This window comes from Cheilinus undulatus, linkage group 11 (assembly GCF_018320785.1).
Source record: "Cheilinus undulatus linkage group 11, ASM1832078v1, whole genome shotgun sequence".
In the NCBI taxonomy this organism is placed as follows: Eukaryota; Metazoa; Chordata; class Actinopteri; order Labriformes; family Labridae; genus Cheilinus; species Cheilinus undulatus.
In genome coordinates, this window is record NC_054875.1 from 14,544,072 (window position 1) to 14,558,396 (window position 14,325).

General features: G+C 38.3%; 1 protein-coding gene across 2 annotated transcripts in view; it reads right to left on the bottom strand.

Moving 5' to 3' along the window:
- soga1 (suppressor of glucose, autophagy associated 1) overlaps window positions 1-14,325 on the bottom strand; it is a 150,580-nt gene that overhangs the window by 117,241 nt on the left and 19,014 nt on the right. The gene's annotated exons all lie outside the window — the stretch shown is intronic.

Here is a 14,325-nt window from a genome sequence, read left to right on the forward strand (position 1 = left end):
AGAGTTTCGGTCAAAGAGTGTGCCAAGTCACAGCAGATGGCTGTCTACCTAGGATTTAGAGACGTGCATTACAAGTCAAATTGCAAGTTAAAAGTCCCTAACAAAAAGTTAAAAATAAAATCTTTATGACTAGTGACTCATCGCATTCCAAATTGAAAGGGATGTACATCTTACAAATGTCACAACAGAATGGAGACTGACATTAAGAGGGAAAAATTTAGCATCACAGTAACACAATAAATCTAATTCAGAGCCTCTGTGTCACCATATGACCTAAAAAAGAAAGCAAGACTGTCAGCAAAAAAGTTCCAGCTTCTAATGCCTGACACTACTGCCACATGGTCAGAAAGGAGATTTACAGTACAAGAAACAATCTTAACCCAGTGCAAATACCCACAGTGAGCGATACACTAAATGGACAAAAGTATTTGGTCACAGCTGTTGATTTTTGAGTTCAGATGTTTCAATCTGACCTGTTGCCACAGGTGTTTACAATCAAGCACCTAAACATGCAGCGTCCACAAACATTTGTGATACAAAATGTGTTGTTTTAAAGAGCTCAGTGACTTCAAGCATGGTACTGTGATGGATGCCACCTTATCAATAAGGCAGTTCATGAAAATTCCTCCCTGTTAAATATTCCACAGTCAACTGTAAGTGATACCAGAAAGTTGAACCATTGAGGAACAACAGCAACTCATCCACAAAGCAGAAAACCATTTAAAATCACAGAGCGGGGATCACCGACATTGATTCCAAACTGGTGGGTCTGTACCCTGTGTCTGGGGATAACAAACGTGGCAATAAGTCTATGATGGGCTTTTATTTTAAAGAAAATGTCAACATTTCTTTGGCCTAATAAGTTTGTTGCATTACAGATTAAAAATGCAAAAATTTCATTTTAAACATTGGAGTGTTGGGATAAGAAATCTGGGTCATGATTTGTCTTTATTGAGTGGGTAGTGGATTCTGAGGCTAGAAAAGCTGAGAACCACAGCGTTAAACCATCATCACTGCATATTGCTCCAGATTTTATTTTTTGTGTGTTCTTAACCAGCTCAGTTAAAAGAACAGAACCTTTGCCCTATTTTCACTAGCTCTTATTTATGTATTACAACCTATTACTTCATTTAAAACCATTTTGGCCTTCTAGGAATACTGCCAGGGTAAACAGGACCAGTTTGATGCCAGTTTATTTTAGCTGAGCCTACATAGCGTGTCATCTCCATCAGCAGAACTTTGTCTTTAATCACGTAAAGCCTGAAGATAATTAATTCCACTCTGGCAGGAACTGATCTTTCATACATAATGTGGTCTTATGAAAGTCTGTTTTTTTCTCCCTGAGGGGGTTTATTCATTAAAAGTTAAATGTCAAAGAGTCAAAGTGGGACAAAGTCAAATCGCTGATATGTGAACAACACGACAGGAAATGAAAGGCAACAGTAAAAAGTCATCAGCTACATGGCTTAGTAGAAATAATGTCATTATAATATTTGAATATTCTCTATTACAAAGAGTAAATTTGATCTGAAACACATTCGAGATTTCTTAAACTATCATTGGCTTGAAATTGACCAATTGCACTTGATCAAACACTAGGGGATCAGTTTGCTCTTCAAAGACCATGAAGAAGTAAAAGAGTAAGGTTGAAACTCAAATTTTATAACATGACATTATGTTTTACATAAATCAAGCTAACCTGTTTTGTGTTTGTGGAAACAAGGCTCACAGTGAGACATAACACTTCACTACAGGCTTCATTTTAGTGCTTCTGCTGGCAGTGGACACTGTTTTTTCTTCAGCCATAAATTTAGCCTGAAGCCTTAATGAGGTTAAGCAGCTTTACAAAGCATAACAGTAAATATTTAGAGCATAAACTGCAGAAAATATTGGAGTGACGTCAGCTATTTGGTGTCTTTCTGCAGTGGCTAGAATACTGAAAACACTGTCTTTAGATCAACCCACACACAGACAAAAAGTTGAAGCTAAAGCCTCCTGATAAACAGCTGCACCATGCTGCTTTATGGTTATATCAGCCATGCTTCTCGAGATGCATAACTACTCTGAAGAACCAAAATGGCTAAGCTAATTTAAAAACTTCAAACCTCATACAGTGTGCCCATAAAGACATGAACTATTCAGAAAATTAGGCATGGTTCAAATTTGTATTTCATTGCTGCTTTCATTTGAATAAATGGAAATAAGGTATATTCAAATCACAGCAAGTCAAGCAGACTGTGTGCAGGGCTGGACACTAAGGATGTCCAGGACATCCAGGGTATGTAGCAAAACGCCCTTTGGAGGAACAAAAAAACTCTCCAGGAACAACACCGGGACAAATAGGATTTCAATAATCACACGTATCTGTAAGCTCTGTGTTTATTTTTGTGTTAAACGTCTTCTTGGAAATTAGCAGTGAACCCAGAAATCATTAAAACAGAAAATCTCTGAACTACTTCTATAAATAAAACAAAATCTGTTATATGAGTTGCTAAAACCTCTGATTGTCACTTTTAGATACCTTCATACAACTGTATTAAAAAAGCTGAATGGATGACATGAAAGCTAAATTAAAGAAAACAATGGTTGAGATTTACACATCATGGTTATATGATTATAGCAGATGGATTGGCCAGACTCCATGTCTATCATCAGGCAAAACCATCTTGCATAGCTCTGCAACAATATTGCCAGATCTGAAAGCAGACCAGCCAATCAGCACTTGAGGAGAAAAGGGAAGTAGCTACTTGCCCCGACCGATTGCTCTGCCCGTTGATTTTAACAGCCAATTACAGCCTATTAAAATAATCTTTAACTGGCCAAAAGTTGGCTGATAGATGCCAATGTTAAGACTTGTTTATTCGCTAATAAAAACAAGACTTGTTTTTTACTTAGAAATGACGTCTGTGTTCTATTACTTCTCCAGTAGAGAGCCACTGACTCATTTCATGTCACACGCTCCATATTTACCTCCTTACAGTAGAGAGACTAGATCCCAGGGTAGCTTGTAGGGCTGGGTATTGTTAAGAACCTCACGACTCAATTTGATTTCGATTCTTTAGGTTGCGATTCGATTCAATATCAATTCGATTTGATATTGATTTAAATGCTTCAATGTTGATTCAGTAAGAAGTAGAAATACACAAATAACCTGCTGACAATTTTCTAATAATTATTTTCATGCCCATGTGAACATAATTGGTAAGTCACCTCACATTTTTGAGCAGTAAAACATCTGAAAATAAAAATTTGCACAATAATATTAACTTATTCATGCATATGGAGAACAAAAGTAAAAAACATTACAGTTCTGTATAAACACTGAAAAAGTAAAGTGCATGTAAACTTAAATAATATTTCTGTCCTCTTGGAAATTGTGATAAACCTCGCATAACATGGTTATGGTTGGTCGTGCGCGGCCTCCGTCCATACAACGCTAATCACATGCACAGTGACCCCCACTGGCCAGGAGGTGAATCGATTCAGAGGATTTGCTGAATCGATATTGAATTGGGGGAGGGAATATTGCAATGCATTGATTAATTGATATTTTTACCCACCCCTAGTAGCTTTGCTTAGCATCGAATTTGATTAAACATAAGGTTTGCCTCAGTGGTATCTTTACGATTAGTTTGTGAAATAACTCCATAAGTCCCATGTATCATTTCAACCTGCTTGTCCATGAGTCATGATGTGCCTCGTTGTGTCGGTCACACTTATCTGTTTATGTTAGCAAGCTAAAGTTAGGATAGCCTAGCTTAACGTTAGCTTACTTTAAACTTTAGCTGAGTCAGCTGACAACTTTAACCAACAAAATGAACATATTGGTGCAATATCACAGTATTATTATGATACTCAGGCTCAAATAAGACCAGAGCAATGAGTCAAACTCTGACCAGAGTTTTCTTTGCAGAAAAGATGTTTTTAAACTTCTGACTGGCTTCGGCATGAGTTTTGTCCACCAACAAGCTCCACCATCCAGAACTTTTGTCCAATCACCTTCTGAGAATTGTTTTTGAAAAGTCCTGCCCTTTCCAACGCTTTATACAGGAGGATTCCCAGATGAATGTGAAATATATTTATTTAGTCTATCTGGCATTTCAGGTTAGAAAAAACATCTAAAATTCAGGCAAAGCAGGTGACTCTCCACCACAGGGCTGTAATTCCTAGAATAAAAATTTCTGTTCATATCATCATTATGGTCATCGGGCTAGTATCATAACATGGCCTGCCACATCATGTTTAATGGTGTTTTAATGTAGTCAGTGTTGGCTGTCTACATGATATATCAAATTTTCAAGTTGTACTTTATTGCAAAGGTATTATTTAGGCAGTTAATTTAGTGGTGTTATCTAGATAAGATGCATTTTTGGGATGGTCAATCTGTTTTTATTGTTTTTCGAGCCAGTTCAGAGAAAATGGCAAAAATAGTAAATACAGATCCCTTAATGAGTGATTTCCTTTAGCTAGGTGTCCAAATAACCTCACACACCTTCAAAGAGTGAAGCCTGTATTTGAACTTTTAAGTTTCCTACATGTTATCCCATCACACTCTAGCTGCTGGTTCACTATATTGATGGTCTGCTGTGTAAATGAAGCAGCTCTGTTGTAATGACTGCCTGAGAAAGAGAAGACTAAACTCACTGTAGAGCGGCTTAATTAACGCTTGTACAAATTGTAATTATATATGAGAGTCTGTCAGCATGTTTGTGTTTGCTTGTTCCGATTGTTTCCCCATGACTTACTTTTCCAATTTGCATCTCAGGGCTTATTTGCAAAAACCTCTGTGAAAATGATTTGTGATTGTGTTTATTTACTGTGTTTCTGTTTGAAAGTGTTTGTATTTCTGTTTCTTCGTGTGTGAAGGGATGCCAGTTTGCAGCCGGACCCCACAATGCTCCTCTATGCTGCCCACTCTCACTCTGACCAGTAGCTCCCTGAGCTCCACCACGCTCTGATCCATGTTTCATTTCATGTTGTTCGTGGATTTCTGTGTGAGTGTTTGTCTGTGTATTATTTTGTAGACTGTGTATTTTCAGTGTCCTTGAAATTTCAAAATAAAAATGTGTAGCAATGATTTTTAAACTTCCTGTCTTTACCTCTAAGTCAATACACTGGTCTTAATTATGCTGGTTCTAATCTAACATGACTCCACTTTCCTTTTCATTCATCAATGGTTTGTCCTAAATTATCTTCACCAAAGCCTCTCCAATATGCGCTCAAATAGAAATGCTGACTATGCATTATTTTGTCTATAATCAGAACAGATGTCATGTTCTGTGCATTAATCAATAAAAGCATGGCCAGTTTTACTGCTGACTTCATTAACAATTCTTTTGGTAATAGATTGATCCTTTTAAGCTGTTTTCAATGAAAAGATCAATTAAAAGTCCATGTGTTTGAGGTCGGTTTTAAATCAGAACAACAGACCTCATTTGATCAGTGCACCATAACAGCACTGTGACCAAGAGTGGCTGGAAAGGTGGTCTTTGGCACAATTCATGTGTACTCAGGTACAGTATGTGGAAGATGTAAATGCAACCATGCCTGAGTAGGCTACAGGGACTTGACAACAAGTGTAGCTGTAACAGCAATTTTTAACATTTCCTGTCTCTCAAAAAAACTGCTGTAATCATGCAGAAGAGAACCACCTCAGGATTGCTGTTTGTATCTGGAAATAATGAAAACATTCATAGTCACCTGCAGGATGCACTCTTTTGTCCACATCGAGCATCAAGAAATGGTGACACAAGTAATCTTCCAGGCAGATTTGTGAACCGCCTATTCTGTATCGAGTATATAATAATGTGAAAATAGACTGGCAGGGGGATGGAAAGGGACAGGGAGCAATCATGCTCGGGCACAATTAAAAACCAATGGTGCCTATCATGCAAATGACCTTAGTCCAGTGTGCTACCCTTATAAGGCAAACTAAACTATAACTAAAAATGTTCGTGGACAGCCCTCTTTTCCATGACAAAAACTAGACTAAGACTATCAAAAATAGACCTTTGATGACTGAAACTCACTAAAATTAAGTTTAGTTTTGGTCAAGATGACGAAAACTAGACTAAAATGTAATGTAGTTTTTCGTCGGACATACAAAATCCATAGCATTTCCCCACTGTGGGCAAATATGTCAAAAAACAATGCATCAGTATCTCTTCTGCTTCTCAGCTGTAGAAAGCAGAGACCCCAGGTTTAGCAGGGTGTATAGAACACACTACCATGACGGTAGAAGATTTAGGCAAGATAATAAATATTTGGACTAAAAGTAAAGACTAAAATGTGAGGAGCATATGTCAACTAAAAATATACTAAAACTATAAAGGGTAGAAATGACTAAAATGTAGGGCTGAACGACTCTGGAAAATAATCTAATTGCAATTTTTTTCTTCAATATTGTAGTTGCGATCTGATATGCAATTTTGTATTAACTCTCTTTTATTCCTAAATAAGGGCTGAAAAATTCTTTAAAATGATCTAATTCTGATGATTTTGACTCATATTGCAATTTGGATATGAATTGTTGCATTGAAGAGTTTTTGTCATTCTCATATTTAATAAGAAAAAAAAGTACAAAAATGTTTTATACACTATTCTAATAAAATTGTCACTTGAATGATTGCATCATATATCATGCATAGCATCTCTGCTGCATAAAAAGTTTAAAAACTGTTATTTTGACACAAATTTCAGGTCAAAGACATATTGCACTTATGCGATTTGAAAACTGCAGCAGGCCATATTGCAATTTAATCTAATTTTTGATTAATTGCCCAGCCTTACTAAAATGTGACTAAGACTAAAAGACATGTAATCAAAGACTAAGGGTGCTTTCACATTAGGCCCAGTTGTTTCAAATCGTGCCGCGGCACGATTCCTCCTCCTCCCCCTTCCGCCCCTGGCTTGCTTTCACACTAGCAACATCGAACCGTGCCCGGGTACACTTGCATATTTACTCAGTCTGAAACAGCAGGTGGTGGTATGCACGTAGCTGGTTTACAACCCAGCAAAGGTGGAGAAAGAAGAAGAAGCTACCACTTGGGTCATGACCTGAGCAAAGATTGTTTTTATTCTGACCCGGCAAAAAGTCCATCCTGCAGCCTTGGAGGATTTAAAATCACTTTTAAAGATGCCAGCAACTTCGCTCCTCGTATCTGCACATCTATGTGCACCTCAGGGGATTAAATGGGCTCATGCTACGCAGATACAGTGGTTATTGAGGTCACAGGAGACTTTTATTGCCTTTTCACCTCCTCTCACTGACTCCAACTTGTGTTCATCTGTAAGGTAAGTAACAGCAGACCATTTATTGACTGGAATCTGATGATTTCCATCCTTTATTGAGGAAAAATGTGAACAAACTGCCACGCTGTTGAAAGAAGTTTAGTTTTACGATGATGTCATAAAGCTGATACGGTGCTCTGTCCCGTATCTGAGCGCGGTTGCATTCACATCTTATCCGAACCGAGTCTGAGACCACCTCCCCAAGCGGGCCCTGGCCTGGTGCCTGGGCCCGGTGCCTGGGCCTGGTGCCCGGGCGCGGTTCTCACACTACCAAAACGAACCGGACTTTGGGCTCAAGTGCACTCGGATCCGGGACCGGGCCCCTAGTGTGAAAGCACCCTAAGACTGGAATTAAAAATTGCTGTCAAAATTAACAATGCACCACTGTCTTCTCTGGGCCAAAGCTGAAACGTACTGAGGCCAAATGGAAAACTGTTCTGTGGTCTTTTTGGAAACCACGGGTGCCATGTCTTGTGGATAAAAGAGGGGAGGAACAGTCCAGGTTGTTATGCTGCATCTCTGATGATACAGGGGTTGTATCACAAATCAGGCAGAGAAGACCCAGCATTGTTGAGAAGCTACAATCTTACATCAGACAAGAATGGGACAACATTCCTCGCCTAAACTCCAGGAACTGGTCTCCTCACTTCCCAGATGATTATAGACTGTTGTTAAAAGAAGAGGGGATGATACACAATAGTAAACATGGTCCTGTCCCTGTTTTAGCACCCAAAGTTCAAAATGAGCTAATATTCTTCATGAAATGGTAAAATGTCACAGTTTCAACATGTGATATGTTTTTTATGTTCTATTGTGAATAAAGTGTGGGTTTTCAAGATCTGTTTTGAATACAATTTTCAGAGCGCCCCAACTTTTATTACCATTGGGGTTGTACTTGTCTTAAGGTAACTTCTCTTAATATTCTAGTGACAAAGACTAAAAACAACAGTCACTATAATGTCTACAACTGGAGAAAATATGATACATTCATTAAAAAGCCATAAATCCTGCAGAGATGGAGTTTAAGGGGTTAATCAACTGAGAGACACCCAAACAATCAACAAAATAGGTTGGTAAACAGCAAATTGTTTTCCTTCCATTCATGTACTTTAATCCTTCAAGCTGACACAAAATAAACTGTTTCTATTTATGAGCTATTTTGCCACTTCAAATTTGTTCATTTTCTCCTCCAGCCTCCCTTCTACCACCACTCCTCCTCCTCCTCCTCCTCCTCTCCTCATTTCTATAATGTCCCTGTCTTCAGATCTCCTTTGTAAGTGTTTGACTCCTCATAAATGCTTTATTGTTCTTCTATGTTAAAGAGATTCGTGAAGGAATGTAAAACCATTGCAGCTTTGGTTTTTACCCGGCAACAGAGCTATAGGGTGTAATTAGCATTCAGTCAGGGTGCTCAAGAGCAGGGGTGCAACATGCATGTGTGTTAAAGAGAGTGTGTTAGCATGGAATCAAGAGAGGAGAGGAAAAAGCCCCAGTGGCAGAGGGAGCAGTAGTAGATCCTTTCCTCACAAAACCAAACACAAAACACAACCACAGACACACACTAGCCACAGGGCAAACAGTAATATCATTCAACAAGTAGCAGTTAGTCATCAAATGGACGGCAGTCTTGTGAGCTGTGTTTGGATGTGTGCTTTTAACAAGTTCAATAACCGGATTCTTGTTCCTCCTGTTATCAAGCCTGCACTCACACACTGACACACACACTGACACACACATACAGGGTGCATGTTAAACCTCTTTGATAAGATCTACAGGGAGGGGAAGTCGTTGGGGAGATAGCCGTTATGGAAATACAACAGCTGTGTCTGTATGCCCTTGTATTTATCTTTGTGAGAATCAAATTTAGTTTTAACTTAATGAAATGACCCTCTGTCTGGGACAAATACCTCAAAAGGCTGATTCAGGATAAGGGTTAGAAATAGGTTTATTTAAATGATGGACTCTAAGCAAGGCTTTATTTCTATGAGGGGACCATAAACCACACACTGAGGCTGTTTGTTAAAAAGGATGATGCAACATTGAATTACAAACCCTGAAAGTTGATCAAAATATATTTTTTACTGAATTCTCAATGGTGCCAAGTTCTTCAGCAGGCTTTAGCCAAAAATTCTTTTTAATATAACTGAACGTCTTGAGTTTATTTTAAAGCAACAATTAGCAGGATGGGTTGATGCGCTTTGGCACTTACTGAAGGTCTCTGAGTGCAACTGCACTGTCGCGATACACACATAGGCTCACAATAACATCTCACAATGAAAAATTATGGTTATATTATAGACTTCAGTGTCTGAGTTTCGTTTTCCTGATTACCCAAGTTGTCACAGGGCTAAAAGAAAGAATATAACTTTGGTGAAATTTATGAAAATAATGTGTCCTTGACTGTTTAAAGAGCTGCAGTTGCCTCAGTATTTGTCAGAAAGATTTAAAATTGTGTTTGGATTAAATAATACCAAACAAAGTATTATAAAATATAAAAGGTCCAAGCATATCTGGCTCAAAGATGGCACACCATGGGTTGGAAATATTTCTGTCAAAAAATGTATTCTCCCCTGGTTCTTGCTGGGAGAAAGTAACAAAATTATCTGGCCTAACTGAGTTATAACTGCAGCTAAACTTAAATGAACATGTGAGTTACAGAGTTACTTACTTTACAGAGTTAAGAGGCAGAGATGTGAGGTACTTCACTTTAAATTTCAGCACATTTTTTTTTATGTATGCTGCACTTTATTTCTATAAGGAGTTACTGTAGATTTGTCTTACTGTGAAAGAGCAGTGGGCGGCAAGAGAGCAGCACCTGTAGGACAACTCCTGTCTTGCCCAAGAGCAATCTCCAAGGGACTCAGAGCACCCACTGAAACATTAATGTGTTTGGTGTAGGAGGATACGAACCTGTGAAAGGCATCAGTCAGCTCTAATGGACCTGTGACCAGGACATTCTCCGCCATGAGGTGACAGAAAAAAAACATGGCCACCTCAAAAACAGGTAAAAGCATTTGATATGAGGTCACATTTTACTTACATAAACAGAATATTAACATATTTTTTGTTGCATCAGTTTTGGAGACCCAATTTTATTCATGGATGTTTTTTTCACATTTTATCATCGTCAGTATTACATTTTCCTGCAGCAGTAAATCAATTGTGAGGTAAGAACACTTTGAAAAAAAAGCATTTTTGCTGATTCAGAATGCGAGTTGTCACATTTTTCCACCCTGTTGTTATTTACCTCAGCACTCTGCTGTATCTCACTCCAGCATACTGCTGATTAAATAACTGAGTGTCGCCTCATGTTGGGGAACGATGACGCCACTGAAACCGACAGCTCTTTAAGTCTTACAGTCAACCTTGGGAGCAGCTATATTGTTTTTTTAATGAGCTTAAAAATGTGCTTACAAAGTGTGGCTCCCTGAAGAATTATTGACAGTCTACTGTTTAGCTGAACCCTTAACTTTATCAGAGGTGTGTTCTGCAGGATCAGCTTTATGCAGCTTTACTTGCAGATGAGTAGTGTTCTCAATAGTCCACCTCTCACTGTCAAAGCAACAGTTATTAAACAGCTTAAAACAGAGTTAAGTCTACTGATTTCTTACAGTTTTTCTTGACTACAAACCCTATATGTTTAAATACTCTTCATGTTGTAACATTTTAATTTAAAGCACCAATGAAGATTTTTAATCAGGTGAAAATAGACAAAATTAATACTCATGTCTTTGTATGACCATCAGTGAGAAGACAGTCTTATTCTATAGTTTGGGGGCCACTGTGGCTGGGTAAGTAGAATCAGTTGTCTGGTGGTGGAATTAATCTCCAGCTCCTGTGGAGTGAATGGGTGTTAATGGGTTGGTGTGACCTGCGGTCTGGTCAGATAACTAGAATAGTGCTATACAAGCTCAAGTCCATTGCCATTTGATCATTTAATGGTAATTTTAATGCCTATAGCTGCTGTCTCTGGGTCTGACAAGGTGAATCGTCTAAGCTAAGAGGCTAGCAGTGCATCTTTAACAGCTTTTCTACCTTGTTTTGACATAAACATGCCTTTGAAAGGCAGAGTGATGCACCATTTAGCAAATAAGTCTTGTAGGAAACTGGTTTCATTGAAATAAACACTCCATTCAAGATGACAAGTTAGCAGGGAGTTGCGGATTAGCCGGTTCTGAGAGCTGACTGTTTTTGTGAACAATAAGAGCCAGAGACTGTTTCCCTTTTCCCCATTTCTGCTGTTGCTTAAAATGCAATATGCAATATGGTGCAAAGTGAAGAGCCATTTAGAAGCCAAAACAGGCTACAAGCTCTTATTACTGAACTGAGAAAAATGATCTAGAGCCACAATTCCCATCACTCTGAGTGAAACTTGGCCAAGACAGTCTGGCAGCAGACGCAGATCCTCCCCCGCAGAACACACTTGGGAGACGCTGCATCAGTTAGAACAGAAATACAAGCTAAAACTTTCCAAATGAAGGTAAGAGTTAGGATAGAAAAGTTACTAACCCGGCCTGCAAAACCTAAACTAAAACTAATTTAGTGTAAGCTAAAGCAAACAGAGTTACATTTGCAAAGTTAGCTTATCTTACATTTGCCAAACATAGACCTGTTTTAGAAGTAGTAATGGGAGTGGTGGTTAGCTTTAGCATCATTAGCATTAACTAAAGCTACTCTAGCTTCTATGGACTTATGTCTTATGTACTAGTAAACGTAGCTAGTAAGGCTATATTTTCTGCAGCTAAAGTTAACAAAGCTAGAGTGAGCCACCATTCTTTTAACTGCTTTAAAACAGGTGTCTGCATGATTTAATTGTGGATTAGACCTCTAGTTTTTTTTTTTGTTAAATTTAAGGAATTTTGCTTAGTCTGTAATGTTTGCCATGTTGTTACGTTGTTTATTAAAACCGTCAACTTAAAAAAAATTCTAAAATGTTGAACCGGCAAATTACATCACTTTTGTTCTGGCAGAGGTGGTGTCTCACAGTAGTGGTCTCAAAGAGGGGAAAACTGGGATCTGCAGTCTGTAGCTGGACCTCTCCCAGCTTGGCAGGCACAAATAAACCCATACTTTTGTTTACCAGCAAAATACGGCAGACCATGTTAGTTGGAGGGGTGGTCTTTAATGTGTGTCAGTACCTGTTGCATCTACAGCAATTACAGCTAAAGATATCCTAGGCCATTTCCTGATGTATATGATCTATCAGATGATGTGTTGATGATGATCTGTGGGAATTTTCTTGTCAGCAAACATTTTTTTTACATGTACAGCTCAAGAAAAAAGACAAACAGTGCTACTTTCCTCAGAGGAGGAACACAAACTTGTGTGAACCAGAAATAAATTACAGAAATGAATTAAATTACAGAAATTACAGAAATAAATTACAAATATTCACAACATCTAAAAGCAAAAGCTTCTCTACTTATCTGATTCATTTACAGTACATTTAATATGTCAATAAAATATGATTGAAACGTTACAGGTATGTGTGCGTACTTTCACATACCAAAGTATTTATATCAGTTAATCAAAAAAAACTGTCTTATGTAAATTAAGTGTTAAAATACATAAGATATATATAATATCTTAAGTCTGCTCCAAACAGGAGGTTTTTCTGTACAAGGCCTGATGCTTCTGTAAGGTGTTGATGCTGCTGACCTTTTTGACTTTAATCCAACACATTGACCCCTGACAAACATGCAGAGGATGTTACATCACATGTAATCTGCTCTCTGACTATTTATAAAACCATTATGTGTGAACCAGAGAGAGTGAGAGAGAGGTAGAGAGACACTAACGTGATGGTGGTTTCTGAATGGGCTATGATCCAGCTATCTTTGGATAAAGACAGGGGAGGGGGGGGGTGAAAGATGTGATGAATTCCCACTATCCTTGGCATGTCATTTGGCAGTGGTGACCATGTAATCTCACCTCCAACCATCATCCCATCTGTCCATACGTCCACTTGCTCATGCATACATTCAGGATTACACTTATACTGTAGATACAGTACTAATATCATGGCAGTGGTATTAGCAGCTACAGGATAATGCAAATCCTACAACAGCCAAGTTTAACACGCCCCTTGCTTGCCCAGTTAACCACCTACAGTAGGAACATGACACTTTTTTAAGATAAGAAGCTAGCTAAATATTTGTGTAGAGCTGCAGCTTACACTTGTTCAAGGCCTGACCATGCACTATAGCAGTCAGGGTGCCACAATGGCAGAGTTTAGTGTAACAATAGCAGCTTTGTCCTGAGGTTTATTTGGTTTGGGGAAGTTTACACTCCAGTAACTCCATCCAGACTTAAAGTGGCATTTAATCTATTGTTCCTTGTGCTGTCTCTGATGAGAGTAAAACATACGGTTTGGAAAGCACTCATCTAAAACCTGCACCACTCTATCCAAGCCTAGTTTACTATACATTGCTCTCTTATTTTCCCAGAGTTATGTCTGCATGGGGGAAATATGGTAAAGACAGTCAGTACAAATCGTGATAAATTATACTGTTTAGTCTCAACATGAGTGTGCTTAAAGAAAAGTGGATGCAGGTATTTATACGTGTGTATGTGCAAGCTAGAGAGAGGGAGTGTAGATCTCAACTTTCTCTGGCTCCAAAAGTTAGCTTTCCTATTAAATTCCTCCATTTGACATTTCACATAAACCTTTTATCCAGGAACCAGTCCAGCCAGCTACCTGAATACATGTGACCATAAAACATTTGATTTGGTGCAAAACGGCACAAGCTAGCTGGCTGATAAAAAGGTGGAACAAAGGCTCACATAAAAAAAAAAAAAACATTTGTTTGTTAAAAATATTTGACAGATGCCAACAAAATGACTTCTTAGGTCTGTGCAGTCCATAGAAGAACACATTCTTGGGTTTCAGTTTGGAGCAGACATTCATAAATATGAGAGTTCAGTAACAATGTAATTTTCTGTTCTGTTTTCTCTTACCTTTGTTCATTTATTCTAATCAATTTGAGATCACTAAAACAAGACAAAGAAAGATGAGTCAGATCAATTTCTCTTCCG